This window comes from Anastrepha ludens, chromosome 4 (genome assembly GCF_028408465.1).
Source record: "Anastrepha ludens isolate Willacy chromosome 4, idAnaLude1.1, whole genome shotgun sequence".
NCBI classification, from domain to species: domain Eukaryota; kingdom Metazoa; phylum Arthropoda; class Insecta; order Diptera; family Tephritidae; genus Anastrepha; species Anastrepha ludens.
This window is the reverse complement of record NC_071500.1, coordinates 71,745,718-71,771,377: the sequence shown is the minus strand read 5'-3', so window position 1 is coordinate 71,771,377 and position 25,660 is coordinate 71,745,718. Positions and strand designations below refer to the sequence as shown.

Here is a 25,660-nt window from a genome sequence, read left to right as displayed (position 1 = left end):
CTTTTTGGAAAAAATTTTCCAAAGTACTCATCTGATGATAAATACACTTTTGCATTAAATAAATTTTCGAAGCACTTTGTTTAGGTGGGTTTTCAACGCGCTTTTTAAATTGTGCGGGATCCAAGGCGAACTCACCTTTTTTACCACAAGGCAAAATCTTATTGATGCTCGTCATATTCATGACCAAGGATGCCTTAATCTCACATGTTTATATGTAAGTAGCTCAATCATTTGGCGCATCATCGATATTTCCTGGCACAACAACTGATTTTGGACGACCTTCCAAGAATTCGCCAGGACACACGAAAATTGGTTGTGCCAAGTTTTTACGATACTAAAGGATTTTGCTTCTTCGTCATATAAGGATTCTAGTTCATCGATGCATTCTTGTCTTATTAATCCACGACGAAAATTGTAAAAAAAAATCGCACGAAAATGTTCAGGGTTTAATTCAATATTTTTGTTGCGCATGAAAACGTTCAGATGGTTATGGCAAATTATGCCAAACTTTGGTGACAACGCTAGAAGTGCCAGATATATAAATAATACAATAATAACAAAACTTTGAGAAGACTGAGAACACAAAGCGTATTGACAAAGCACGAGCATTACAAGTAACGAGTTGAAGCAACAAAAGCTGTCCTCTATGAAAGTGGGCTTGCTTATACTTATTAAGTGCTTCCAAACGAATGTAATTTTTGTTGCTTCTACTCTATCTATTCACCACTTGTCATGTTTATGTATTAAAAAAAAAAATACATGAAGGGCGAAAAATTAATTGCTTTAGCAAAGTAAAGAAGGAGTTTCAATGTCTTGTACTTGCATCTTGTGTCATTAAATTTGGGGTACTACGGAAAGCCTGTATGGGTGGCGGCTATGTCGCTGGATAATTGAAGCCTTAACTAGCGAAATATTTGCATGCATACAAATACATATGCGCACATATGCATGTACATGCGCTGACATTCTATTGGGTTGGCAACTAAGTAATTGCGGATTTCATTTATAGATGGCTTCGGTTGAGTTTTTAGGCTTGCAGACGCAGTACAAATGTAAAACACATTTTGTTATTTGATAGTTGGCAATTCTGCTGTCAATCAGTAAAAAAAAGTTTTTTGATCGGTTGCGAAGTTTTCGTTTGGCGTTCGTTGAAAAATGGTAAATCAAAAGGAACATTTTCGTCGTATTTTGCTTTTTTCCGCAAAGGGAAAACCGCATCGCAAGTTCATAAAAAGTTAAGTGGTGTTTATGGTGACGAAGCCTTAAAAGAACGGCAGTGTCAAAATTGGTTTGCCAAATTTCGTTCTGGTGATTTTTCAAAGATGAAAAACGTCTGTCGTCCAATTGAAGTTGATGACGCCCTAATCAAAGCAATAATCGATTCGGATCGTCACAGTACAACACGTGAGATTGCAAAGAAACTTGATGTATCACATACATGTATTGAAAATCACTTAAAACAACTTGGCTATGTTCAAAAACCCGATACATGGGTTCCTCACGAACTGAAAGCAATGCATTTATCGCAACGCATTAACAGCTGCGATTTGGTAAATAAACGTAATGAAAATGATCAATTTTTAAAACGACTGATAACTGGCGATGAAAAAAGGGGTTGTTTACAACAATATCAAGCGGAAAAGATCGCGAATCAAACAACATCAAAAGCTAATATTCATCAAAAGTTATCAGTTTGGGGGGATTACAAAGGAATCGTCTACTTTGAACCCTTACCACCCAACAGAACGATAAATTCTTATGTCTACATTGAAGAACTAACGAAATTGAACAATGCAGTTGAAGAAAAGCGGCCCCAATTGACAAATCGAAAAAGTATTGTATTCCATCATGACAATGCAAGACCACACACATCTTTGGCCACTCGGCAGAAATTATTGGAGCTGATTGGGATGTTTTGCCACATCCAAGATGTAGACAGAAAAATCCACGGGGAAAATTGACAGAAGTAAATCGATAAACTTACTTCGACTTTGGCATTTAAGTACCACTCTTAGTGTGAGTTCCAAAAACGGTTGTTGTGTCAGAAAAAATCGATGCTGTGTGTCAAATGATAACACAAGATCGCATATGTCATATCGCTAGGTATAGGTATCTTTAGGCATTAGAGGGACCAGCATACATTCAATATTGCATGAACATTTGGCGCCCAAGAAGAGTTGTTCTCATTGGATACCGCATAATTTGAAAATTGCCCAAAAATGGACTCGTGACGATTGGTGTAAAGAAATGTTGAAGGAATTCTACCGCCGTGGCTCAAAGTACATCGATGATTTCATAATAGGCGACGAAAGATGAGCCGGAAACGAAACAGGAATAGAAAGTATGGGATTCTAAGGCAAGCATAACCCAACAAAAAATGTTACGGAAAAAGGACCTCAGAGCAAATGATCACTTGTTGTCTCGGAAAATCTGGTCATGTCGCAACTGTTCTACTAAACAAACTTAAGTAAATTCTGAGTGGTACAAAAATATTTGTTAACGAGAAGTTTTCGAAGAATAAAGGAAAACTAACCGCCGAAGACGAATCATCCTTCACCAAGCCAATGCGAGCTCTTACAAATCGACTGACACTAGAGAGTTTTTGAACTCTCAAAAGATAGAATTAAACGATGATCCGACTAACAGTCTTGATTTGGCACCTCATGATTTCTTTTTGTTCCCGAACAACAATAAAATGTGAGGCCAATGGTTTCCAATGCTGAAACAGTTCGTTTTGGAGGTATCCACTTCTGAGTGGCAAAAGTAGTTTGAAAATTGGGTCAGGTGTATGCAAAAGTGTATTGACTTCCAAGGAGAAAATTTGGAAAGACAATAAAGCCATTTTCATTATTATTTCGCTGTGTTTTCATTATTGGGTGCAAAATATTGTATAAAAGGCAACCTTTGTAATTCTGTGTTAAATGATTTTTTATAGTTTTGTAAATTTCAAGTAATTTGGATAATAATTTTTCTGTGTTTTCGATGTGATAATGTGAAATAGTTTGAACAAAAAAAAAAAAAACAAAAACAATTACTAGGGGTTGGCTACTTATTTCCACAGCTTCTGTTCCTTTAGCTTCAGAAGCAAATTCTTTGATTGCAGAAGTACCCCTTCAGAGCATCTGTTGGACATGATACGCAGATATGCATAAAGCAGATTTTGCAGATTCACAAGTTGTTGCAATACTGACAGATGTTCGAGTTTCTATTATATACACCTATGTTCAAAATAATAGTAGCGCGATGAACTTCCAAGTTCTAACTCCTTTTTTATTTAATGTTTTTTTTTATATTTTTACAAAAGTAGAGCGCAAAAATCACGTTTATTTCTGACAACTTTTTTGACATACGATTAAAGAATATCCTTTTTTTATAGAAGAAAATGCTTAACTCCTTGGCGAAAAGAAATTTTAATAATACTATAATTAATGTGATAGAAAATTGCATACCTTGAAGTTTTCTAAATATTCGGACTAAAAACTTTTGCCGGTAATTTTTGTAAGATTGTTAATATTTTGTGAATTTTGTACAAATTTGGAGTTTTCATATATAGGGGTTTTGCTGTAGAATGCACTATACTTATATAAGAAAAATTGTTTAAAAAATTATATAAAATATATTTATATATATAAAAATTATTAAAGTATTAAATTAAGAACCGTTAATAAACCGTAGCTATGCCATTTTTTAATTGCAGACCATTTATAGCCATATATACTCACCGAACTGAATTAGCAAAGGGAAAGGAACTTACCTGAAAGTAAAAAAGAAAGAAAAATACTTTAAAATATTTTTGGTTTAATAAATTCGTAAATATGAATGATGGTTTTATTATCTTAGTAACTGTTATTGTGTCTTAAAGCCTCCCTTGGCTCCCTTGGAATTGAAGACACGCCATTAATTAGTATTTGTTTTTTTTTTGTCGGGACAACTACCAAGTGCAGCACGCAGACACAATTAAGTCCATTGACACTCGGATTCCCTTTTAAATTTTCTTTAAATCTATCCGATCTCCGAAGAAATCTGAGTAGATTTTGAGGTGCCTGGGAGCCAAGGTGGTCGCTTCTTAACACATCAGTGCCAAAGACCTCAAACCTGATTCGAGCGAAGGCGGGGCAGGCGCACAGGAAGTGGTCCGCCGTCTCATCCTCCTCTTCACAAGCTGGGCAGAGGACACTGTCTGAGATGCCCACCTTTTTCCATGTGCTTCGCCCACAGAAAGTGGCATGTCACCAGTCCAACCAGCTGTCTGCAGCCCCTCTCAGCCTGCCAAGCTTGATGGTGGGTTGAAGTAACGCATTTGCTAACCGTCTCTTTGATGGCTGCAGAAGGAAGTGGTAGAACGGGTTTCGGGCCAAAGAAGGTGGCCTCAGAACCCATCCTAGCTAAGAAGTCGGAGGTCCCGTTACTCACGATACCCATGTGTCCCGGGATCCATGATAGCATCGGGCCGACATAGTTCAGCCTAGATTTAGAGGACTCGACTACTACTGAAGTGGTTGGGGGCTGTCTAAGGTCATGAGCGCAGCTTGGCTATTAATTAGTATACTAGGTTGTTCAATAAGTTTTGCGGTTCGATGAAAGAAGGCGTTGCTACAAGCCCATTTCTTCTGTTATATTGGTACACTCTTCATATGAACGTACGTGGAGTTTCACTTCTATCTGTCAATTCATTCTTTGTTTACAAGCCATTTAGTAGCGACTTGTCATAGCATTTTCAACAAAGGAAGATATCGAGTATCGTGCACTGATTGAATTTTTATTTTTGAAAGGTTTAAAAGCAAAGGAAATTTATGAATGAATGTTGAAAGAGGATAAGGGTTTTTCGCCATCAATTAGTGCAGTAGAAAGATGGGCTGCTGAATTTAAACGATGTCGTACAAGCTTTGAAGACGAACCACGTCACGGTCGTTCAAAAACCTAACAACACCAGAAATCGTAGGAAGAATAAAGGAAATCGTATTGAAAAATCGTCGAGTGATTGAAAGAGATTTAGTAGAAGTTCTAGGCATCTCAATGGGCAGTGTAAGCAATATTTTTACTGAAGTATTGGGTTTCAGAAAGTTGTGTGCACAATGGGTGGCGCATTCGCTAACAACGAAACAAAAAGAAATTCAAATGCGAATTTCTCAGAACAGCAAATGGCTTTTTTATGAAAATGAATTCTTTATCAACGGGTGGCGCGGCAGTTATTGGAAAATCCTTACATAAAGACTTTCGCGCACTTGGCTGTGATAAGCTCCGTGGACATTTGAAGCAATTCGTGTATAATTTTTTCAAATTTTTTAATAACTTCTGACTCCATATTGTTTTTTATTTTGCAATTCTTAAATTTTTGTATTGAAAACAAAAACAACCAGTAATTTGGACCCGCTTTGTTAATATATTCAGTTAAAATATTATATTTTGCAAAAAAAACTCAAATCTGTTATCAGCTTTTGGAATCAGTATTTTGCATGCGCACTATTCTTCGGCTATGTAAATACCCAACAGGCATTAACGGGTTAAAGAGTAAATTTACGGATGGTTGTACTTAAATAAATATAAACGCTTAAATATCATATACATTACATAAAAGTCAGTCGTAAATTTATCATTTATAAAGATACTAACAGCCGTTAACCATTTAATGCAACACAACGACATTAGTTTTCACTGGTTGGTAGCTATTTCGTGCAACTACTAACACAAATTAAGAGAAGTACTCCTTCTGCAAACAAACATGACTGCAATTTTGAGCTGAGGAATGTCTTTCAGTTAACGGTATGTCAATAAATACAGAATATGCACTCAATTATTGTTCTATGGCATGTTGCAGTCTTTGTGTTATTTAATGGTGAATGAATTATGACACATACCCATAGGGCTAAAATTTGCTTAGCTACTATATATTCAGCCGCCGTAGCCGAATGGGTTGGTGCGTGATTACCACGCAAGAGAATAGATTCGAATCTTCTTGCATGAATCACCAAGATGGATAGAAAAAGTTTTTCTAATAGCGGTCGCCCCTCGACAGGCAATAACAAAGTTAGGTTAGATTAGGTTGAGTGGCTATCATCCGACACACTAAGGCCTCATCCGTTGTACACTTAAGCCATCTCTGAAGCAACCTGTGAATTTAATACATTTGAGCAAAGCTATTTGTGAGACCCCTTCAATTCTGTCAAGAAAGGCGAATCCGAGCGTGAAAAGCTTTTTTCTGTCTAGAGCCATACATGAACACAGGAGGTGTTCTCTCTACTTCAATGTCTAATCAGCAAACCTCCGAAAGTATTTGTGCCACGAAAAAGTTCGGAGTCGGCTTAAAACTGTAGGCCTAATCTAATTGTAGAACAACATCAAGACTCAAGATCCAATAAAGGGCGTAAGCGCTAATTACATAGATATCTAATATATTTTCATACAGCAATCAATCGTTTGATAAGTTCATGAACTTCATCATCTTCTTCTTGATTAGCGCTATATCCGACAGTCGTTTCTCTTTCCTGATAATCGGCACAGGCTTTGTTTGGTTTTCATTGGGTTGGCTTTCAAATTAGCTTGATTTCGAACGGATGTTCTGAAGTTACCCAGATGATATTTGGGCGAAGCCCAGAAGTTAAAAGCTGTTTGGACAATATGTAGAAGAATCGTTGACTATTTCCAAGTGAATGGCAATCAGGGACTTTCCTTATTTAAGTGGACTTCTACACATGGAACCATCCTCCTGTTCGTGAATAGTAGTGATACTTCGGGAATTCGGTAGGATTGTGAAATTCCAGGGTACTATAAATAAAATTTAGTGTTACTTCGTTTGCAAACAGTTGTAGCCTTAACCCTCAAATCGGACTATAGAAACGATAGACTTATTAATGATCATTCCCCTATAACCACAGATAATAATAAAAAGAGTAGTTTTCGAGTTCACCTCTTTCAAACAAATACTGGTTTTATTTTATACTATGTCCTGACTTCAAATTCCGTTGTATTAACTGCATAATCAATCCGTTGAATTTCTAAACACCAATTCGCTCTTCCACATGCTTCTAAGTGCATACACGTAGTTACAGCTATTTTGCTTCAACGATTTCCAGTACAATAACTGTGGCAACAATCATATGCAATGCGTTCTATTATCATACATACATACGAGTACATGTGTATATCTGCCTCAACACCTCATTGAGTATTCTAGTGTGGCATGCAACACACCGATTCCACATTCATTTGTTGCTCATATCTATTATCTACACGATATAGATTGCCACAAAACCAACCAACATCAGCTATATACCATATACACACAAACATACGCATGCGTATGCACTACTTTGGTACAATTGAACGCCAGAATGACTGTTGCAACAAACCGTATGTGGATCCATATAAATACATAGCAGGCGCCTAATTCATGCTATATTTTGTAGCGCGTTGCACCTCTACATGCGTACATATGTATGTATCTATATACCTACACACGATCGTCTACCTTGTGTTTTTTGCTATTAAACTGGTGCTGGATGAACGTGCGAAATAGGTTTTGTCAGTACATTTTTACATTAGGGTGCAATACCCCCTCTACAACAAAAAAACAAAAACAACAAATTTGAACTATTCCTCGGAATTATAAAATTTCTTTTTTTCCCAAACTAATATTTTAAGACTTTCGCCAAAATATTTCGGAAAAATATTGAGAATTACGTGAGCTGAACCGATATGAAAGTATCTAAAAAAATCGGATTTCTTATAAATAAAATTAATTTTTAAACATTGGGTATGGGAATAAGTAGTTGTTCTCTCTTAACCAAAGTTACGAATTATTTACACACCTAAATAATACATGATATTACGTGAAGTATGTGTCATTGGAAGCAACAACTTTAAAACTCCATCTTTCAGGCAGACTACGGATTCCTCTGACGAAAAATTAGAGCTCTTTTGACTTGATCCATTCATTGAGCCAGTTTGCGATGCTCTCATAAGAAGTGGATCGCTCCCCAATAAGGGCTAATTGTATTGATTAGAACAGATGGAAATCCGAAGGTGCAATGCCTAGGGAATACGGCGGGTGGGGAAAGATTTCCCAATTCAGTCCCTCTAAATATTTGTGGACCGATTTAGCAACGTGTGGCATGGCGTTTTCATGCAGCAAAATCAGTTTGTCATGTCTACCGTCCCATTCCGGCCGCTTTTCTTTGAGAGCTCGATTCAAACGCATTAGCTGCAGTCGGTAACGATTGCCAGTGATGATTTCAGATGGTTTAAGGAGATGCGCAATATAACCTTTGAAGCATGAATATGTTTGTCGCTGTCGATGGACAACTGGCAGGCTCGAAATTTTTACGCCGAAGCTTAAACTCTGCTGTTATTTGGGGCTATTTTTTATATACATATAGTGTTTATAAAAAATTCGATTTTTGAAGAACTTTCAAGTACTTTACGGACCAGTTCACGTAAATCTCGATATTTTTTCGAAATACAACATGTTGGCGGAAGTCTTAAATGCATATAATCAATTTTATAACTCCGCTGGAAAAGCAACAACCTGCTTTGGTGAGGCACCCTAATGTACATACACACATAGAGAATGGTGAGCTAACAGTTGCATATAAAATAATGGTGAAAGGACTATTCCGTGTCTAAAAGTTGCGGTAATGACTCATTGCGTAGTACTTTGTGCATGAGCCACAGACTTTTAATGTGCTGACCTTATACGAGTGCATACATATATACTTGTACGTTTGGTAAGTATTCATAAGACATCCGACAGTGTCCCAAAGCTTAGGGCTTCTAACAACTTCGGCCTTCATTTCGTCGACAGAAGTGACTACAAAACTGTTGTCGTTCTGAGCGGTACAAAAACGGACAGTAGGATTTGGCGTATTGAGGCAAGCTAACTGACTTGCAGAGTACTCTAATGTATTTCAGGCTAAAATCTATGAGACCGTTCCTTCATAACTCACCTTCTTCGTATACAGTCAGATTGCCATCAAGGTCTTTGGCGCTTACACCCTTTATTGTGTGTTGGGCCGAGCACCTCCTCCTATTTTTTTTAAAGCAAAAACAAACAAAAAAAGTTGCGAAAAAGATAGTTAAACCTTAACGATTTAAAAAGAAAATCTAATTGACTAAGCCTTCGAAACGGCCGTGGGTCTCTAAAGAACTCAAACGAACTCAAGGAACAAATTTTATAAAAAACTAAAGCGTTATAATGATGCCGATTTTCGTAAGCGGTATGTGTTTTACAGAACTAAATTCAATAAGCTCAATAAATCTTTGTACCGTGCAAATCCGCAATGTAGAGAGCAATATTAAATGTAATCCAAAATCCTTTTGGAATTACATAAAATCTAAGAAAAGCTGTTCAAATATACGTTCATTCATCGAGGTCTCTTAATAGGTTCATCTTAAAGAGGTCTCAGCTAATTCCATTGCTGATGCTGTCGATCTCTTTGCTAATTTTTTTCCTCCGAATTTTGTTTCAGACAATACGGATTTTGAGTTTGCTCAAGATATCCTGTCTAATTTAGATACTTCCATCAACTTTGGGAAATTAAATTTGTAGTAGTACTGATTTTTATGATCTATCGGTTATTCTAATAAAAAGTTGCCCAGCTTTGATTACGCCTTTAAAGTTCATTTTTAACATGTTACTTTCCGCCGGAGTTTTGAAGACTGGAAATTAACTAGGCGTCTTGCCTATCTTTAAAAGCGGCAATAAAAATAATATTGAAAATTATAGGCCGATTTCCAAACTATCTACATTTTCAAAATTATTTGAGTATATCGTCAAAGACAAAATATACTTTGCTGGTAAACATTTGTTATGTCCCAATCAACATGGGTTTATTCCGGGCAGATCTACATTAACAAATTTAGCTGTCGTTACGGAGGACTGTTTGGAAACAATTCAAAGAGGTTTCTAAATGGATGCAATCTATACAGATTTCTCTACGGCTTTTGATAGAGTATCTCACCCAATATTAATTGCAAAACTTGAGCGTTTCGGCTTTCACTCTTAATTTCTTAAGTGGTTAATTTCCCATCTCAATAATAGGTTCTGTGTCGTTCGACTTGATAATGTATCGACTTCTTCTTTTATTGCTTCATCTGGAAGTGTCCTAGGACCACTACTATTTATCCTCTTCATTAACTATGTTTCTTCCTGTTTTTCATTGTGGAATTCTTCTGTGGATGATTTAAAATGATCTAAAAATCTATTATGAAATTAAATGTCCAGAAGATTCATCCATTCTCCAGTGTGAGTTGAATAACTTATATAGTTGGTGTGTGCGTAACAGAGACCTGCATGGCTCACTGTTTTCTTGAGTTGTTCATACGCTAAATTTCTTGCTCACATTCAGTCAATTGAACCAAAATATTTGGTCAAGTGCAGTCAGCTCATGCAGGCGAACGCGTAGTTCAGCTCAGTCAACATGTATGATCTAATGTCTTCGGCTCAAATCTAATCATTGAACAAAAAGCAGCATTGAATGAAATTAGCATCGGCCTTTGCGTTCAAACGACCAAACTTGTTCAAAGAAGTAATTGTCATTATTGTAAATAGCACATGTTCGACCAAACGAGCGTTGGCGTACAATGTACGCTGTAAATTGCGTTTCGTATTTGAAAGGATTAGTTGGTTTCAGCAATGTTTCCTTATTAACATTATTTTCTTTCGTGTTTTATTATAAGTTGTAAGAAAAAAAACAAATATGAAAATATAGTGTTTTTGCTTTAAAACTTTGCTTTTACTTTGCTATCGTTAGTTACAAGCAAAAACTCAAGCGGGATCATACGTGTTCAAACCGGCTCATTTGGCTCTATAGCCCTTTTATTCTTGCTCAAAAAAATGAATGTATAGCCGAACGAGCAAATACCCGAAACGGCTGCTATGAAGACGATTGGTGATAACATCGGAGAGCTAAAACGCAGCACATGATTTGATTGAGCTGAAATAAACAATAACAATAACTTATTTGAACAAGTTCGATCGTTTGAACGCAAAGGCCTGTTTTTTTTGTTCAAGCGAAGCGTATGAATGTTTTACACTGAGCCGGTGCAGTTCTCTGGTGCGTAATCGTTTGTTCCTAAACATTAGTAAATGTCACTATAGTTTTTAATGTTGTTCCAACAGATTACTGCATCTCGAACTCGCCGCTAAAATCAATTAGTGAATTAAAGGACATGGGTGTTTATTTTGACTCCAAGCTCATTTTCACTATCCACATGAACTTTATTCTTTCTAAATCGTTCGCAATGTTAGCCTTTATTCGTCGAAATAGTTCTTCGTTTTCTGATCTTAGTTCGGTCCAGGTTAGAATACGCGGTATTCGTTTGGAGACCGTTTCATGCAGTCGATATTAATAGATTAGAGTCTGTTCAGAGAGCTTTTCTGCGTTTTGCTTTGCGTTCGATGAAATTCGTTGATCCCATCTCGTCTTATCGGGGTCGTTGCTTATTAATAAATCTAATCTCCTTACAGTCTAGGCGTGTTCTGTTTTGTCTTTGATATTTGTGCGGGCTCAATAGATTGTCTGCATATTTTCAATAAAATTAATTTTAATGTGCTCTCACGCATTTTCCGTTGCAATGAACTGTTTTTTGTAGGTATTGCTAAAAATGTTTATGGAATGAATGCTCCTTTTAGAAGGATGCCAGCGCGCTTATTCTTCTGCCTTAATCTTGGATTTCTCTTACTCTAAGTTTAGATTTAAGTAGTTACTTATAAGAATCTTGTCATAAGGACTTAATTTGTATATACCTATGTAATAGTCTGTAAGCCTTTTGTTTGTTGATTAAATAAATAAATGAAATGTTTGGAATAGTATTAATTAAAGTGAAATAGCTTCGGTTGTTTTTAAAATTTATATTTTAATTTACTTTTAAGTTTCTTGGAAAACAAACTCGTAAACTTTTTTGGAGAATTTGCTTAGAACAATTAAATTTTTTTTGTAATTTTGCAAAAAAATTTTTGTTTTTGAGTGAGGTGGTTTTCAAAACTATAAAAAAAGTTGTCAAAAACTCTCAGAAAAACGTTTATGTTCTTTTCCAAAAAATTCGTTTTATTTTTTATTCTCACATTTAAAAAAAAATTTAGTGTTAAACAGAATCGAAGAATTTTCAGCATTGAATAAATTTCAAAATAAGGATTTTCTGGAATTTTTTCCGTTTACTTTCACTCTCAAACCTACAAATAAACCAATTTTCCAAACATTTACGACAATATACAAAATACTTTAATCACTTCACATGGAATTGTTCAATTGTTTCGTTTGTTTTTTTGCCCTACGCTTCATCTATTATGCATTATATCCATTATTTAATTATGCTTACATGCATAAGTCTCGGTATCTTTTGATCTCTACAAGGCGGCATGTCTTTTCCAAAAGTTGAATACGGAATGATGGTATGACTCCCACTTAACTTTACGGCATTCGCGGAAATTCTCAGGCCACCTCGTCCGATTTTGCTTTGCAAAGGTATTTGCTTACAAAAACAATCAACAAAAATACGCATCTGTGTGGCATTCTCGGTAGTGCACCTACTGTTTGACCATTCCATACTTTCCTCGCAACACTTTGTTAGTCACACGTACGCACATATGCATACGTGCCTATACAATATTGACATTTCAGAACTGCTGCTGATTTGCTGACCGATGCGGGGTGGCATGTCAATTAATGATAGTGTGTCCGTTGTAAAAAAAATTCCGTGACAGGCGGCCTACTGTGTTTTGAAAAATCAATGCTCAAAAGTTGCAGGGAATTCCTCATTCTGAGCCTTTGTTAGGGTAATTTCTTGCTTGTTACCAAAGTCCTGCTGCGTACCAATTTTCCAGCTCTTCCTTTCACTTAATTTTATTTCCATGGAGCACAAATATTTTTATTCCATGCTAAAATGCAGTGGTAACAATGAACTACAACAAAAGCAACAACCACTAAATTTTTCGCAGAATTTGATTTATGTGAAATATGTATGCTGTAGGTGTTTTCTCAATTTCTGTTGTCCTTTAGAGCATATTCGTTTGTTAAAAAAAAAAGAAAACAATTATTTAAATTAAAAACATTTTTGAAATTTAAAATTTTAGAAATGGACTAAAAATTGTGAAATATTTTCTCCTAAGCGCTCATAAATTCTTAGCCATATACAAAAATAAAATGTACTACTACTGACTTGGCCAGCTCCTTCTTTTTTATCATCAACCATTACAAATCTTATAAATTAATTTAAATTTAAATAAAGTCAACCTTAAATAAACACACTTTTCGGGTTTGGTTGAGCTCCTCTTATTTATAGTGCGTGTCTTGATGTTTTCCACAAATAGAGAGACCTAGAGTTTTATGCCGCCTCAGAACGGCAGATGGTTTTTTGTGCAACTTTTTCATGGCAAAAAAGTCTGGGAGGTTTTGTCATTGTTAGTCGAGGGGCGATTGCTATTAGAAAAAAACCTCTTCTAACACTTTTTGGGGTTTCATGCCAGTTGCCACTACCGAAGAGTAGTTACGCACCAACCATTCGGCTACGGCGGCCGCCGAAGTTTCCATAACTCCAAAAAAACATGCCCAAAGAAATTTTGGCATATAAGTATTCAAAGTTGCTGTTTTTGAAGCATTTTTAATTTTCAAGCTTATGATGAATAATGTTACAAAGATCATTTCATTTATTAGGTGCGCAACTAAGTTCTCGCCATTTTTTTTTGCCGAAAAACGACGTTCAACATCGCTTGGCTTTAACTCATAAGGAATCCAAGTCTCCTGTTTCTGAATCATTCCAAAAGCATGCAATCGCTTCGAAATGGATCGGCGGGTAACTCCTAATACTGAAGCAAGCTCTTCTTGTGTTTGACACGGATCCTCATTAAGCAATGCCTCCAATTCAGCGTCTTCAACATTAAAATCACCGTCTTTGAAGCGACGGAACCAATCTCGGCACGTTGTTGCACTTAAAGCAGTATCTCCATAAACTTTCTGTAGCTCTCGATGCGCTTCAGCCGCCGTTTTTTTTCGAAAGAAAGAGGAAAATCAACACTTCGCGCAAATGACGATTATTCGGCACAAAATCAGACATTTTTACAAAACCAAAAGTATATGATACCGAAACAAAATTACTAATGTGTCGAAACAGTTTGTTTACCATATGTCTAAGCTTGGTTTATGACGTTTAGGCAATGTTAGAATCGACTAGCACACACTGCTGGCGGCATTTATTGACAAACAGCGAGAACTTAGTTGCGCACCTAATATTATTTCAATTATTTCGTTTTTTTTTTTTATTAAAGATTTTTAAAGTGTCAAATTCAAAACCGAGCCAAATTGTTAATTTTTTTTATTCTAGTACGGGATATAGCTACAGTTATACTGATTAATAACTGTTTTGGCTTTTGTGTATCAGATAAATAGAAGAGCCAAAATGGGCACACCGTTCAGGACCAATTTTTGGGATTTTTAAAATTATTAAAATTAAAATTTTTTTTTTATTTTTGTATGTGAAAGAAGTTAAATAAAAAGCCTAAAACTTTTAATATCGTTTTTCATTTTATTCATTCTAGTCTCAGCCATGCCTAACTGCCATACAAAAATCAACAAGCAGATAGCACACAATAAATTAGATTGGCACAAGTGCGGCACAACATCAAATGACAGCCGTTGCTATAAAAATGTTAAAATGGTGGCAACAACATAGACAAGAAGCCAAACCAAAAAAAAAGCCTACACAAAAATTGTGTGAACAAGCCAAAAGTAATGCAAAATTCGCATAAAAAAACAACAACATAAAAGCACACACAACACAGCACGATTTAAGAAAGATTATGCAAATGGATTGAAACCATTCTTGCATATGTGTGACTGGTTGGTGGCACACAACGCCTTAAAGCCACCACATCAAATGTCGCCTACAGCATTACTGCGAAGGAAAATTACGAGTATGTGTGCGCTCGTTATACTTACATACACATACACCGGCGTTCACAGCAGTAGACATTTATTTATGTCTGATTAAATGTTTTGATTTTTGTATAGAAAAAAAGTTCGTACTACAACAAAACTCATATACTTATACATATAAGTAAAGTTTCAAACTTTGTACAAAATTTATTTATTTAACATATGAATCGAGTTAAATGGTACAGACATTAGGAAACATAACGCGCTTAAGGGTAAATTCCAATAACATTTTGCTAAATTATTACATAATAAATAAAACTTGATGCCGAATGCACTAGCAGCCAAATAATAATAATAAATAGTACTTCAATCTATTATCGAGTATTATTTGAAAATATTCAATACATCTCTTCAACATTTTAAGCTTTTTATGCAGAATTACAGTTGAAAGTGACTCAAAATTTATATATTTATTTCTTTTATTGACGATGGTTTGCATTATTTTATTCTTTTATTTATTTTTATTTTTTATTTATTATTAATAGGTCTATTTATAAGTTCGTGCGGTTTTACAACAGATGGCGTAACTTGATTATTATTCCATCGATCCACATTTCCAAACATTCATTGGAGAGCTACTGTCGTAAGGCACAAACGTCAGTATAAGTTTTTTATTTGAAGCGTAAACAACAATATTTTTACCACACTTGAAAATGTCGAATTTCGTGCCAAATAATGTGTTTTTGCGGGGAATTCTTCTTCATTATTTTAATATGAAGAAAAAAGCAGCCGAAAGTCATCGTATCTTGGTGGAAGTTTATGGTGAGCATGCTCTATCTGAGCGAACGTGCCAGAAGTGGTTTGCACGCTTTAAAAGTGGTGATTTTGGCTTGGAAGACGAAGAACGCGAGGGTGCGCCGCCAAAGTTCATGGATACCGAATTGGAGGAATTGCTCGATCAAGATCCGGCTCAAACGCAAGAAGAGGTTGCAAAAACTTTGGGAGTTGATCAATCAACCATTTCCAAACGTTTAAAAGCCATGGGAATGATCCGAAAGGTAGGCCATTGGGTGCCGTATGAATTGAAGCCAAGAGACGTTGAACGCCGTTTTATGGCATGCGAACAACTGCTTCAACGGCACAAAAGAAAGGGTTTTTTGCATCGAATTGTGACTGGCGATGAAAAGTGGGTCCATTACGACAATCCAAAACGTCGGGCAACGTATGGATACCCTGGCCATGCTTCAACATCGACGTCGGCGCAGAATATTCATGGCCTGAAGGTTATGCTGTGTATCTGGTGGGACCAGCTGGGTGTTGTGTATTATGAGCTACTGAAACCGAATGAAACGATTACGGGGGATGTCTACCGACGACAATTGATGCGTTTGAGCCGAGCACTGCGAGAAAAACGGCCGCAATACGCCGATAGACACGACAAAGTTATTTTGCAACATGACAATGCTCGGCCACATGTTGCACAAGTGGTCAAAACATACTTAGAAACGCTCAAATGGGATGTCCTACCCCACCCGCCGTATAGTCCAGACCTTGCGCCATCCGATCACTATCTCTTCCGATCGATGCAACATGGCCTGGCTGACCAGCACTTCCGTAATTACGATGAAGTCAAAAAATGGATCGATTCGTGGATTGCGGCAAAACCGACCGAATTTTTCACAAAGGGAATCCGTGAATTGCCAGAAAGATGGGAAAAAGTAGTAGTAAGCGATGGACAATATTTTGAATATTAAATTTGTAACCATTTTACGTCAATAAAGTTTCAAATTTCGAAAAAAACCGCACGAACTTATTCATAGTCCTATTATTTTTACTAAAACGAATTGTCGAAGTGGCACTTTGTATGGAGAAAATGGGCGGCGTTGTGCAAGCAAGCAAATTGTCAAAAATCAACCCGATATTTGAGCCGCTTCCAACTTGCTTTTTATTATACAAAAAGGCAATGGGCTAAGAACAACATATTCTACTTTTTTTAAATGACCAAAAATTTTAAGCGAATTTTTTTTTTTTTTAATTTTATGCAAAGTTATATACTTTTTTTTAGTATTAATTACTTATATATTTTTGGAATAAAAAATTTTATGAAAAAAAAAAAATATATATAGCACAAATGTGTTAAATAGCGCAATTATTGTGAGCACAGGTGTGGATGGATGTACAGCTTCAATCTTTAGATCCTTCTATACTGCACTGCTCATCCGCCTACATGCGACGAATTACGTTCATAATTTAAGTTGCGGTGCACATTTGGCTATAAAGCTGCTGATAAAGTCTTTAACTGAAGTATTTGGTGTTGTTTGTTTCCTTTATAACGTAATACATCTGGCTTAGACGTACCTAACTCATACGCGTTTCTAAGCAATGCATACATACACATATGGTCATTAAAATAGGTACCCCCCACGTTCACATGGAAAATGTAAGTTCTTAAAATTAATAATGAAAAATATTCAATTGTACGTATTTCTTATTTCCCAGATGAATATAACAAATATAAATAATATTTAAAGGATCTTTTAAAACTTAAACTGATGTCAATAGGATTACAAGGAAAATATTCATGTGACCATTAAAATGGGAAGGGCAGGTACGATACAAAAAGAATTTAGTAATTTTATTAAAAATGTTATTTAAACAATCGAAGAATAATCAATAAACACTATGTCCACCATTATCGTCAATGATTTTTAGTTTTCGATATGGCATAGAATTGATAATCCTACGGCAGGTTTCTGTGGGATTAGAACACCAAAGATCTTTGATTTTTGCCATAAATCCCACTTATTTTTGAATGCTTCCTTCCCGATTCGCTTCTTTGAATCTTCCTAAAGGTTTTTAATGAGGTTCAGGTCGGGTGACTCGCTTGGCTAATCCGTGACTTTAACATTATTTTGTAAAAAACATTCACGTACTAACATTGAGGAGTTCTTAGGGTCATTATCTTGCATAAAAAGTGGCAAACTCTTCTTAGCAAATGGCAGCATCACTTCTTGAGTATGGAAATAAATTCACATATAATAAAATATTGTAAACAAAAATTTGTCTATTTTATTTGTTATGAGGTGAATAGGTCCTAGTCCATACCAAGAGAAGCATCCCCAAATTATTATGTTGCCACCGCCGTGCTAGACTGTTTTTTTTATGAACTCCATTGAGAACTCTTGTCCTTTAAAATGCCTCATATTTCGCCCAGCAACATTTCCAAATAAGTTTATGTATATTATGTACATATATTTGTTTTCATATCCTCTGGTCCACACCATGACTTGTGCTCTTGAGCTAAACTTAAATTAAATTTGAAAAATCTTAAAATTGAGAGAAGTGAAAGAAATTCAAACCTAAATAAATAAGAACAATGTGGACAGACTAAAATCAAGATAGATCAATCAATATTTAAGAAAAAATTAAGCCTAAAATAAGAAGGCCCCAATCTTTATTCAAGAGCGAATATTTAGAATTTAGAACTTTTGTTCCTAAAAGTATACCGAAATAGTTCTTAAATTCAGGTGGGCCAATGTCCAAGCTTTCCAAGATCTAGGGTTCTCGAACATGACATTACGTCATTTAAGTCTAAGTGTAGCACCCTTCGCCTTACTCGAGGAACTTTGCGCCGTGCATCTTCTACCGGGTTAGCTATTTAAAGTGAAAGCGTCGGGCAACCCTATAACTTTTGACAGCTCACTTGGATAGACTAATGACATACCGAGTTGGAGACACCAGGTGAAGGAGATTTATATCACGGAATAGTTCACTTCGAAAGAATGAAGAAACAACGAGAAGAACAAGAATTTTTCACCTGTACTTTAAAAATAAATTCTTCGAAATTATAAAAACTGGTAGCAGGCAAATTTTTGAAGTGAAACTTCTTAGGCGTCGATGGACGAGCGAGAATGGAGAGTAAAATTTCAAGGCCATGCAATGTTTTAGGTATTTTCGTTCCGCGAGAGAGAAAAAAGATATAACGTAGAGGAAAAGGAGAGAGAGAGATATACCTTTTATATGTCTTAGATACACTTTAGGCTATATTCCTGAGTTTTTCCTTGTGGTTGCTAATTTCTAGTGAGAAATAACACTACCTACTTTTTGGCACTTGTTCGTTGGTGCAAACTGGTAGGAAATATATTTTGGTGCCTACTGTTTGAGGCGCTTTTTGGTCCCAATTTCCTTTCCGTTTTTTTTTGGTGCCTACTTTTTGGCGCTTATTTCCGTTTCCTGGCTAGTGCTTGTGCGTACTATAAAGTGCTATACATCCCTTGTGCCGTTGCTGCAGTCCTGGAATCGCTGCGTTTGTGCGTGTGAAAAAAGCTCAAATTAGTGCGCGTTGTTGCCACGGTTTGTGTCCGGAGTTTACCTACTCCGGTCGACCCTTCTGCGTTTTTTGTAAATTTGGTCTATTTGTATGCTTTGTAAATGTTGTGAATTTGTTTGGATATATATTCTTTCTCTCGCGGGTCTCTCCCTCTTTCTTTGTGTGCCTTGAAAAATTCACTTATGTTATGTGTACTACCCTACACGCACTTTTTTTTTAAAGTGGCGCTATGTTCGAGACAGCAACTCTAGAATTGTAATTATTGTTTACTTTGTTTGACCGACTTAGCCAACATTATTATATACGTGGTACAGAGAATTCAGAAGGTGTGGCTCTTAGCAATTCTGAAGGAATCAGCTGATTTGCTGACGTAACCGGGGATGTGACTGTGTTTAGTTTACGACAAAACTGAGATTGTATTAGTGATATAGGAAACAAAGTAAAGCAATCATTGCTCTTGTTACTTCGTGCCCGTTGGAACAACGATTTGGAGAAGAATATAAGTGGTTTTCTTATCAAAAATAGAAAAATGAAGGCTCTCATGGGTTGTGATACGAACCTGCCTTACAGTTGCGATGGAGAAGATGTTCGAGCTGGCACCGTTACATATATTTTTTCAGCAATCAGTCAAGCGTGCTCTGTTGAAGATTACTAGGGAAGGTTTTGGTAAAGAAGAAGTGATGCCATCTAAGAACATGTCATCGCTGATCCTGCAGCTTCAACTAGACTATAAAGAAGACTGGAGTGCACCTGCACTTGAAGAGAATATACAATGCATTGGTATATAGATCGCTCGAAGACCCCAGAAGGCATAGACGCTCAAAACAAAGCGGTCTGTGTCTGACAGAAACCTCCGGAATGAGGGAATAGCTATTCTGAGCACCAGTCGGGCGGCACTCAAAGCATGCTCGTTCTGTGAGGTTAAGTCCTCATTGGTCTTTGAGTGCATCGATAAATTGAAGTTGCTATTGATAGGGCTACGCCAGGGGAAGTAGGGGGATATATTCAAAGGAGGTTCAGGCAACTTACAATCCTCCCCAAAAGCTAAACTGAGAATGTTCACAGGCAGGTTCTTACAGATCAACGCAGATTACGCAGTCATTTGCACATAATTGGGATATGGTCCACTGACTTTTGTCTGACATCTTCTTCTCGTATGTGACACTATAGCCCGAGGAAGGTTGGGACCTTTCGGATGCATCTAGGAGAATTAATTTTATTAAGTGAATTGTGTTTGAATGAGACACTGTGTTGAATAGAGGGCACCTAATCATAAGTAAATATTTATAAAAGCAAGGCAAAATATTTCAGTGATACACAAGGTGAAGTTCAATATAAACAAGGCTGGCGCCATAAAAATGTTTTTGATGGCGCCATCTTTTTAATGAGCTAAAGCGTTGGAAGTTACATCCCTAGCTGACTCCCTGTGAAAGCTTGGAGACATTCGGTTCAGTCGAAGCGAAGTTATGGCGTCTAAAGTGTTAGTATGTTTGTGTTATCGGTACAAAAATTAGTTTCGAACAAAGAGCTATTATGAAATTTTGCTTTAAAATCGGTAAAACCTTTACCGACCATTCGAATTGATGAAAAAGGTTTATAGCGATGATTGTTTGTCTCGTGCCAGAGCTCATGAGTGGTTTACATACATGTTTCAGATATGGTTGTGAGGACATAAATGACAATGAACATACGATGAAAACTCCAACGAAATTGTTCGTAAATTTATCAAAAATGAACCGAAATCATAGTTGAAATTTATGAAATCGGAGTTGAATATTTCCAAAACATCGATTTATCGCATTTGAACTGATCATTTGGCCACAAGTTAACTGAGGACCAAAAATTGCTTATAATTCAACATTCGAAACACCTCATTAAAGGAGCGAGAAAAGACGAGAACTTCCTTTAAAACATTGTAACTGGTGATTATGAAAACATTCTAACCTGAACCTGAAACTAAACGTCAAAGTGCTGAGTGGAAGAGCTCAGACGTGCCATCACCCAAAAAATCGCGTTTGGAGAAGTCAAAAATCAAGTCGATGCTCATTTGTTTTTACGATTCCAAGGGAATTGTCCACGAGGAGCTCGTGCGAACGGGCCAAACCGTCAATGCAATTTTCCATCTTGGCATTTTGAAGCATTTGTTGCATCGCATTCATCGAATTCGCCCTGAATACCGCGAAAGAGGAAGCTGGTGCTCATCGAATGATAATGCACCATCTCAGTGACGGATTTTTTGACCAGAAATCGCATTTTAACCATCAATCACTCACCGTGTTTGCCTGATATGGCTCCCTGTTACTTCCACCTATTCGGAAAATTGCATTTGACCATGAAAGGAAAACGTTTTGCGTCCGTAAGGGCCATCCATAAGGTTTGTACCGACATTCTGAAGGACATTCCGGCCAATGACCTGAAACACTCTTTCGAAAAGCATTTAAATCGCGCGAAACAGTGTACCGAGGTCAGAGGGGACTATTTTTTAATAAATAAACTCGAAGTTATCAGAACAAACCTCCTGCCGTTTCTATTTTAGCTCAGTTTTCTTGTTTATTTTGGACTTCACCTAGTACATATGCATGTATATTATGCCTTTCAACCTCCTTTTTAAATTTAATGCACATAGCTTCCTCAATTGCACAATTTTGTTTGTCCTTTATTCCAACTATTGTCGTCTATTCCCATCATTATTTAGTTACAATTTACTTAGCTAGTTTTAATTGCCTGCCAATGTCTGACGTGTAGCTTAATAATTATGCAAACAGCTGCCATAGTTTTGCCTACCGTCAATAGTCCCGAAGTCACCTTATTTTAGTCTTTAGCTGACAAAAGTATGAGCGCTTTTCCCTTTTAAATCTTTGGAATTTTATCTTTTCCATTGTACACTATGTATGTATGTATGTATGTATGTATGTATGTATGTATGTATGTATGTACATATGTATGTATGTATGTATTAGTATTTGAAAGTTGCTCTAGAGGGTCGTTGCCATCCGCCATTATCTGTGCGCAATTGGTGCTTATCTACAGACTATCCCTTCTACTATGAAATGCTAAAGCAGCATTTGCTTACATATTTGAAAATATTTGCTTTGGCATAAATGCAGCCAACTTGGCTTGTCTACTCAGTCAAGCGTTCGGTTGGCGCTCGTCAGAAAATAGTTGTGACAGGAAAGACGTCATCAACTCTTTTAGAATTATTTTTCTTTTATTTATTTTCATTTTGTTGGAGTTGCTGTGTCTTGGAGTTGATATTTGTAAGTACATATGTTTTCATTTAACAAAGTTAACCAGTTAGACAGTCCATCCGCACAAACTACACTCCTCACTTTAGCCCCATTCGAATTGAAGTTGAGCTTAGTAGCTGGTTCACAAATAAAAAAAAAATCTGAGCTCCCACAGTATTTTTTTTATCTACTTGTTCGTTTTTATTTGTATTTGTTTTTGTGTCTTTTTTGGTTAATTTTGTATGACTGGAAAGACAACTGTCAAGAACGGTCGTTAGCTGTTATGATTTGCTGTTGCGTGAAGATTTTTGTCAGCTCACTTTTGTTCGTTGTTCGTTGCAGATGTTGCTTATTATTTCGAGTATCTGTCAAAGACCAGACAGCCTCCACGAAGGCGCCCACTTCCACACTCCTAATTTCTATCTATTCATTTGCATTCAACTCCAACTCAATCCTATAGAATTAAATGTGTTTTGTTGTTTTTTTTATTTGATTGCAGTTAATTTGCGTATTCACCAAATATTCTTGTTTATTTTATGTATTTCTATGTTCGTGTAACTTGCCGGATGAACCCGTGCTTGTTAGCGCATAGACGTTGCATTCATGTGGGTTGGAGAGTTGACTGACAGTCGCTGCTGATTTACTTTTAGTTAGACTCAGTCGATGCCCATTTTTTTGACTATCACGATTATGAAATTTTCGGGGCTAGTTATTGAAATCCAGCGAGCCCGGGACTAGTATCAGGATTTATACTCGTATATTCATTATTTTGCCGCAACGATTTAAGCGGAATAAAACAATGAATATGATCAAATAAAAAATCAAGTATGTAATTCAGTGCCACAATTCTTACAACAAAGGATATGTAAGCATTGCAGTACGTTGGAATAGAAGAGTACACACGGCCACTCTGCTTGGTTGTAATAAACCGAATGAATCTCTCCATATTTTACAAAACGACGTTTACGTCTGAAACAGAATTGGAGCAGACAGCGGGTAATGGGTTGACGGGTGACAGCTGATCCATTTCTGTCGGTTAAACACAACCGTGACGGGGACGGAAAGCACTATTGCGGCGGAATGGCTTTCAGTTGACATTTTGTGCTTAGAATAAAATTAGTTTTGTAGTGACACCTTTTCGTCACAAGTCACATCACAAGTGATTAAAAAAGCAACCCTGAAAATAGGAATGAAACTGAAAACCGCTATTAATAGAAGTTACACAGGCGACGACCGTAGCCGAGTTCATTTGTGAGTGACTAACATCCAGTCGGTCCTAGTTCGAAGCCCATTATAGACATGAAAAATCAAATGATAGTAAAAGGTTTTTCTAATAGCGATCGTTCAGCAGCCAATGGCAAGCCTCCGAGTGTATTTCTCATTAGAAACTATCTACCACTTGGAGGCGTTATAATATTACAAGCTCGGCAATCTATGAATTATGCGTCCATTCAATGAAAATGCCTTTTGGAATACCTCCAGAAGTTTATTTGGCAATCTTCTAAAAACGATAGGTAAAGTTTGGTTTATGTGGCTTTAACAGAAGGGAGCACACCGAGGTACAAGCTGATGTAATACCACTGGATGAGGAATGTGAGATATAAAGTAAGAGAGAAATAGAAGAAACGCTGCATGCCGGTAAGCACGATGTGCAGAGCCCAAAGGTTTGGTCAACATTAAGCCGTTACTTGGTTCTCAGTGAATTTGAGGGAATCAGCTGATTTGCTGACGTAACAGGGGTTATGGATATGAATTAATCATGAGTTCTAGCATATAAATTATTATCAGATAAAATTCGATTATTATCACTTTATCGACATTTGAATTTACGATTTTGCTAGCCTGCCGACAGCTTTTTGAGCTGAGATAAGCCCTAAGAGAAACCTACCAGTATTAACAAATGCACATACAGGGTGAACGATATGAAGTGTTACCTATTCAAACCACCATAACTTTTTTGTGTGAAATTAGGTTTTATTGATTTCAAAGACAAAATTGTTCAAAAATGATTACAATTTTAACATATATTTACTTTAGCTCGATATGACCACCTTTTGCCTTGCTTATGGTCTTAAAACGGTCAAAAAATGAGTTGTATGCTGCACGAATGTGATCTTGAGGTATTTTGGCCCATTCTCGTATAATCGCTTTTTTCAGCGCATCCATACTGGCATATTTTTTAGTCCTCACCTTGCTTTCCAAAATGAACCAGATGGAATAGTCCATCGGATTTGCGTCTGGCGAATTCGAAAGCCATTTGGACGAAATGAAGTGTGGAACATGATTTTTTAACCCTTCTTGGTTCACACGAGTTTTATGAGACGGTGTCGAGTCCTGTTGGAACGTCCATGGTCTACGACCGAAATGTTTGCGTGTCCACGGCATTAAAGCAGCTTCTAAAACATTTTCCCGATAGTAAGTCGCATTCACTTTGACACCAGGCTCGATAAAAACGATTGGAGAGCGTCCATCAGCGGTCACTGCGGCCCAAACCATTACTTGCGATGGGAAATTGCTTCGAGTGGCTATACGTAGGCTCAAATTCTCGTATGAGCGTTCCGTCAAGTAAACACGATCGCTTTGAGTGTTTATGAACTGCTCAATTGGGAAATTTTTTTCATCAAAAAACACAATGTTAAGAAACTCGCCACGTTCGTTCAAGCGCAACAACTCCTTTGCTCTTTCACACCGAACTTTGTTTTGCTAGGGTGAAAGATCGTGTGCTTTTTGGAACTTGTAAGTCTGGACCTTGAGCTCATATTTCAATATGCGTCGAATGCTGTCTTGCGATATTTTCAGTTCTTTGGCCATTTTTTCCACTTCGACGTGGATTTCGTTCAAGTCGAGCCTTCACTTTCCGAACCATTTCAGGCGTTGTTGCGTGTAACGTTTTATAGTGCGATACACAACAATGGCTGGTTGTGATTTTCCAGCCAAATATAACGCAAACACACTATTACGTTTGAGTTCCATTACAGAAAAAAAGACCTACTAATGTTGAGCACAAATAACTTTAAAATTTTTTGACATATTTATTTTTCTCTTTTTGTAGGTTATAATTGAATTATTGGAATTTTATTATGGAACCCTACAGTACAACACAACACGTTAAAATTATCGAGTTTTTCTATTCTTGTCAACGATCAATTGTTTTAACGCAGCGTAAATATCGGCAACATTTTTTTATGTCGGATGAAGCGCATTTCCATTTAAATGGTTATGTCAACAAACAAAAT

General features: G+C 36.7%; 1 protein-coding gene across 2 annotated transcripts in view; it reads right to left on the bottom strand.

The window, feature by feature from the left end:
• LOC128859758 (uncharacterized) overlaps positions 1-25,660 on the bottom strand; it is a 114,471-nt gene that overhangs the window by 67,209 nt on the left and 21,602 nt on the right. The window contains exon 1 of one of the 2 annotated variants that reach the window (XM_054096817.1): positions 3,723-3,748. The exons of the other annotated variant lie outside the window; for it this stretch is intronic. The gene's annotated coding sequence lies outside the window, so the exon portion shown is untranslated. Of the gene's footprint in view, positions 1-3,722; positions 3,749-25,660 lie in introns of those variants that run through there. 2 annotated transcript variants of the gene reach the window in all.